We start from the raw sequence: 6,000 nt of genomic DNA on the forward strand, positions 1-6,000 counted from the left end.
TTTTAAAATATAAAATTGCAAGTCTCCTTAAAGCTAATGTTATTTTAAAAGAATTAAAGTGAACATGAAGTAGCTACTATAAAAGGAAGATATGCAGTCTAGACGTACAAATTCAATAGTTTTTTTATTTATTGTTCTGATAATCAAAAGTGAGTATAAAAAGCCTACTAAGTCCATGGTCATGATTTGCAACTTCAATACTCAAAATTCAGAAGTAAACTTCCAAAGTACATTTAGATGAGAACATAAATGTTTTCTTTGGATTTACCAGAAACCTTGACTTAAAAAAAAAACCACACACTTTACAGTTTTGCCAAAATATTTTTAATTTAGAAAGTGAAACCAAAAACCTCCTTGGCACATCGTGTGCCTATTTAATTTTAAAATATTAAATTTAACATTTCACTTGATTCTCTTGTAGGACAGAAATTATATTTTTAAGGCAGAAAAGAATGACAGCCATTTTAATATAGTGGGAGCATGGATGAGTACATATTTACACTCTAAGCCATCAAGAGCACTCGTTCGCAGAATACATTTGAGCTACAGGATTGCTATAAGAAAATGTTCACAGTACTTATAGAAATACTGGATGTTATATAGAACAGTGAGGAATAAATTAAATAACAAATGTACACAAGACCCCTTGACACCAAAGGCACAACTGACAAAAGGAAAAACTGATGAGGCCTACTTTCTTCAATTCCCTGTGAAGAGGATGAAAAGACAAGCTACAGACTTGGGTAATATATTTGCAAACCACTTATCAACAAAGGATTAGTATTTAGAATATATAAAGAACTCTCAGAAATAAACAAGTAAAAAAAATCCAACTAGAAAATTGACAAAAGACACTATCATACATTTCACTTAAGAGGATACAGAGATGGCAAATGAGCACATGAAAAGATGATCAACATCATTAGCCATCGGGGAAATACAAATTAAAACTATAACAAGATATTCCCCAGACACTTATCAGAATGGCTAAAATTAAAAAAAAAAAAAGTAACACCATCAAATACTGGCAAGGATAAGGAATATTCATACGTTGCCAGTGGGAATGGAAAATAGCAAGTCACTCTGGAAAAGTTTGGCAGTTTCCTATTAAACTAAACATGCAATTACCATACAACCAGTAATTGCATTCTTGGGCATTTATCCCAGAGAAATGGAAATTTATGTTCACACAAAAACCAGTACATGATTGTTCACAACTTTATTCATACATAATAGGTTAAAAAAAAAAACAAAAAACGGGAAACAGCCAGATGTCCTTCAAGGAGTGAATAGTTAAACAAACTATGCACCCAACACCATGGAATATGACTCAGCAATGAAAAAGAACTATCGATATAAGACACATGCCCTGTATGAATCTCCAGGAAATTATGCTGAGTGGGGGGAAAAAAGCCAATCCCCAAAAGTTACATACCGTATGATGCCATCTATATAGCATTCTCGAAATGGCAAAATTATAGGTATGGAAAACAGGTTAGTGGTTGCCAGTGGTAAGGGAAGGAGATGGCTGTGACTATAAAAGGGTGATGGAATTGTTCTGTAGCTTGACTGTGGTGGTGGTTGTTACATGAATTTACATGTGGTAACACTGCACAGAACTAAATACACATATGCAAGTGAGTGCATATAAAACTGCTGATCTTTGAATCAGCTGTATTGATTGAATCTATTTGAATTTCCTTATTGTGATATTATACCACAGTACGCAAGATGTTACCATTGGGGAAAATTAGATAAAAGGTATTATCTCTTACAAATGTATGAGAAGCTATGACTATCTCAAAATAAAGACAAAAGAGGAAAAAAGAAAAAGAGTATATAAGACCAGCCAGTGGCAGAAGTGGAAAAATAAAGTTTTTATTTTTGCTAAAATCTCAGCAATTGAAAGTCAAGGAAAAAAAAAAAAAGAATGCCAAGAAGAGAATCTACATGCTACAATTAATACAATCGCCGCCTCCTCCTCCTGTGTAGAGCTCCAACGTCCCGATTTTATGTCCCTGATTTGACTGTTGTTAATAAAACTAAACTGTACATACATCTATTTCTCCACAATCCTCGCCACCATCATCACCATCCCAGACTATAGACTCATAGGGTAGGGACCGTCTTAACCATCATACACTGGTGGCCTGGCACAAAATAAGAGAAGGAACAGGATATACTGAATGAACAATGAATGAATAAATGAGATGTCTGCATATTCTTTTAAAGTTCCTAGTCAATTACAGTTACAAGGCAGTTCTTACACATTCTGTTACAAATTTCTAAAAGCTATTAATGTTAAAAAAGTGTGGTACGCACACATTTCACTAGCAGTCAGAAGTTAACAATACCTGACTTTTATAAAATGCTTCCCAATTTATAGACTTCTACATATAGTATAATTCATTTTGATAAGGATGAATTAAGAATTATACGTATATAGAGTGGAACTAGTATATACAGATCTTGGGAAACATTTTTCTAAACAACTGGTATAACTAAGGATGTATGGCACCGCCTTAATGTAAATTGCATCAGATAGATACATTATGTATCTACTTTTTCTGTATAAGAACAAAGAATTCAAATTGGGGGACTTATGGATCATTCTGTCAACCATCAAGACACTTTTCTTTTAGGGATGCAAAAACTAAGAGAGGTAAAGTAACTTGTCCAAAGTTATACAATTAGCTAGAGTTGGAACTGAATCTGAGACTCTCCAGAGTCCCAATAAATTTCTCTTCTCACTGAATTGGGCAAGACTCTCCTTTCTCCACACATCCCACCCCTAGACAAAACAAAAAATCTTAATCTGAATCACTTATTTTTTTTAAATAGGGAGTTTTTAGGGGGGAAAAACCCTGAAGCTTTTCATTGTTGCATTACACCTTTAAGGACTTTTTGGTGTCAAATTACTTCTCAGATCAGAACAATAAGGTACTTTATTCTATGGTGTAAGTGCTATACTAACAGTTTAATGTTTCATCCTCCATCTAAATGGCAGAGAGGACATTAATTCTTAGAGGACATTAATTCTCTTACACTTTAGCAGCTTCAATGGAAAACATGAGCTATTTTAAAATTCAAGGAAGAAGCCTTACACTATTAAAATTTTGATTGATACGATAATTGTCAGTACTGTACTTGAATCTCCACTTGCATACAGTCTTATTTATCGAGGATAGTTAAAACTATTGTTAAAGGCAAAATTAAAGAAAAACTAAAGTGACGAGCGACTACTGGGAAATGAAGCTTTAATCAAGTTAAATCTCCGTTATGCAGCAACACGTTACTAAAGCATGAATTTAGAGGTCCTAGAATGAAAACACTAAAAGGAACCTTAGGTTCAACATCCTCATTCTTGTAACTGAGGAAATCGAGGTGTTGATTAAACCATTAGCCCATAAAACAGGCTGTTTACTTTTTCAAAGAGATTGATTTAAATGCCATTTTGCCTTTATCCTGCATCTCACCGTCGTTCCTTAGAACGGTGATTGATTTTTTTTTAAGGTCAAAAGATCGAATAGAGCAAATTCATTACCAGAGGGTGAAAGAAATGCCTTTGAAGGAGGAGATGCTGGAGTGAAGAGGAGAAATGACGTCTTATTTAAAATATGTAACCCCTTGATAGGGGTTAGGCAATGAATCATATTCTCCTCGATTTTTCTATGTGCTATAGACATCAGCCACAGTTCTTTCTGTATGGCACTGAAACAAGAGGAAGAGGAAGTGAATAAAGCTAATGCTAAATATAAAACGCCCGCTGAGGAGAGGGTTATGGATGGAAAGAACAGGAAAAAAATACGAGCATGCTTCTGCTAAAATACAGCTGTTTTATAATATACCTAAAGATGCGGAAGCTAAGAAGATATCGAAAGCCAGGGCATCCCTCACATTGGAAGGGCGGATGCTTCTAGTGCCAGAGAGACCCGCTAACCCTCGGATATACAGCGACCCAAAGAGGACAAAAATGGAGTTGAGGTTTAGGGGCGCCCTAAAGGTCGCTGGGGGAGTCTGGCAAGCACTTGATGTGCTCCTTTGGAAAAGGTCATGGTAAAAGGGTAGTACCCTGATTAGGAAGATGTTTTTGGCCTTTGGAAGATGGTGAGCGGCAGGAAGAGGCAGGCCAGGCGAGAACCCCAGACTTAGTAAAAGGGTAGATACAGAGAACTCGGGGATCTTCCTGGCCCCGGGGGAGGGAGCGGGTAGATCATTCGGTCTCAAGAAGAAATAGAGCCGATTCTGAGAACGGGAACGTCAGTCCTCTCAACTGCCTCGGGGCGCAGGTGTGGGACAGTGGCGCCGCTGGAGATGGGGTCGAAGCAGCCACAGGGCAGGGGCGCTGGGGCCGCAGCCTCACCAGCGGGGTTTACTCACCGGAGGTGCTGCCCACGACGTTCTCACAGCCGCAGGCGCCTGCCCTTTGGAAGTTGGCGGTAGGCAGCCGCGTGCCCGCTAGCGCTAGGGCGAGGAGGGGTGCGGCGTGGAGGCCTGAGAAAAGCCGCAGCGTCGAGCGCGCTCCTCAACTACCAGCAGAGGCGGGGCGAAGAGCCGCGCAGCGCGAGCCCGGAAAAGACGCGCCCGGAGGGGCGGGCGGAGTGGGGGCGCACGGTGGTGTGGCTGAGCCGGCCGAATCGCTGGCGGCCCCCGGCTCGGCCCACCCACGCGCCCGCCTCTGCTCGCCCCGGACGTCAGCCGAAAAGGCGGGGCCGAGCGGGCCTCGAGCGGCAGGGGAGGGGTGCAGCGGGGGAGCGGGTTGGGCTAACGGCTCCCCGCTGGCTCGCCGCAGGGTCTAGCTGCGGCTTCCGAGCCGCTGCTGTTGCCCTGGCTGGCTGTGTTATCCAGATTTTTCAAGGTCCGTGTGCTTATCTGATTTCAACTAGGTGCAGAACGGCCCACGCCTGCACCTGGGATGGCTTCTCGGGATAAAAGTTCCCCTCAGGTCATCTTCCAGCCGCCCTTTAAAGATATTCATCTTTGGACTTCACTGTCCTTCCCTCGCGGGGAGATCTCGACATTCTCTGTTTAAAGACATCTTGCACCTCCAAGCCTGAGCTGATGCCTCTATCTTCATTTACCTTGCCTCTGCCTCCTGAGACCCCTGCCTCCTCCCGCTTATGAAATATCACAAGGATGCAGGGTTTTCGCTTTATGCTTTCCATATCCACGATGGTGTAATGGCAAGAGAGCCCACAACTGATAAGAAAAAGTCACCGCAGCACTGTGACATCTTACTGGCCCTGATGGTTGCTTATGGGCCCAGTCCTACAAACACCGTTTCCGAGAGGTTCAAGAAATTGCTGTTAAAAATAAAATTACATCAAACAGTCTCTGGATTTTAAAAGAGACAGACCATAATTGCAACTGAGCCATGAAGAACTGCCAAGAATATATCACCAAAAGAAAGAAAGCGCCCGTATCCTTCCAGTTCCCTGATGCATAATGGAGGACTTAGCTTCCTCTTCCTCCTCTTCCTGCTAGTAATGGACATTTCATTTCACTTGCTATTTTTCATTTTCCTGTAGAATTACAGGAAGTAACAACATGTGTGTGTGTGTGTGTGTGTGTGTGTGTGTCTCACCACCTTGGATTACTGGCTACAGTCTTCTTAGGCTTTAGTTTGCATCTGAATCATCTGAAGTGCTTGTTAAAATATGGGTACCTGTAGCTACAACCTCCAGGTATTGTGATTCAGATCTGTGTGGGGCTAAGCAATTTGAATTTTTAATAATCATTCCAGGGGACACTATAGGTGGTTAGAGGCTCACAATTAGAGAGCATGGAGTTATTATAGATTTTGTATGTTACCACTCTGAAGTGGGATAACTCATCCAGTGTCCAACCCACTTATATAATTATTGCTCTGACAATCCTGTAACCTCCTTTTTCGATTGACCTAGAAAGTTCAGGACTTCAAACAACAAATTTAATTGTCATGTTTATTTTATAAGATCTCGTTGTAATGCCAGAAATAAGTAACCATTTGGCAGCTATATT

At 40.8% G+C, this 6,000-nt stretch overlaps 1 protein-coding gene across 4 annotated transcripts in view; it reads right to left on the bottom strand.

The window, feature by feature from the left end:
- LOC120616361 (long-chain-fatty-acid--CoA ligase 4-like) overlaps window positions 1-4,575 on the bottom strand; it is a 66,370-nt gene extending 61,795 nt beyond the window's left edge. For 2 of the 4 annotated variants that reach the window (XM_039879689.1, XM_039879687.1), the window contains exon 1: window positions 4,381-4,567. The gene's annotated coding sequence lies outside the window, so the exon portion shown is untranslated. Of the gene's footprint in view, window positions 1-4,380 lie in introns of all 4 variants that reach the window. The other 2 variants (XM_039879686.1, XM_039879690.1) reach the window with 2 other exon arrangements.
- Window positions 4,576-6,000: the final 1,425 nt, after the last annotated feature.

This window comes from Pteropus medius, unplaced genomic scaffold (genome assembly GCF_902729225.1).
Source record: "Pteropus medius unplaced genomic scaffold, Ma_sr-lr_union100, whole genome shotgun sequence".
In the NCBI taxonomy this organism is placed as follows: domain Eukaryota; kingdom Metazoa; phylum Chordata; class Mammalia; order Chiroptera; family Pteropodidae; genus Pteropus; species Pteropus medius.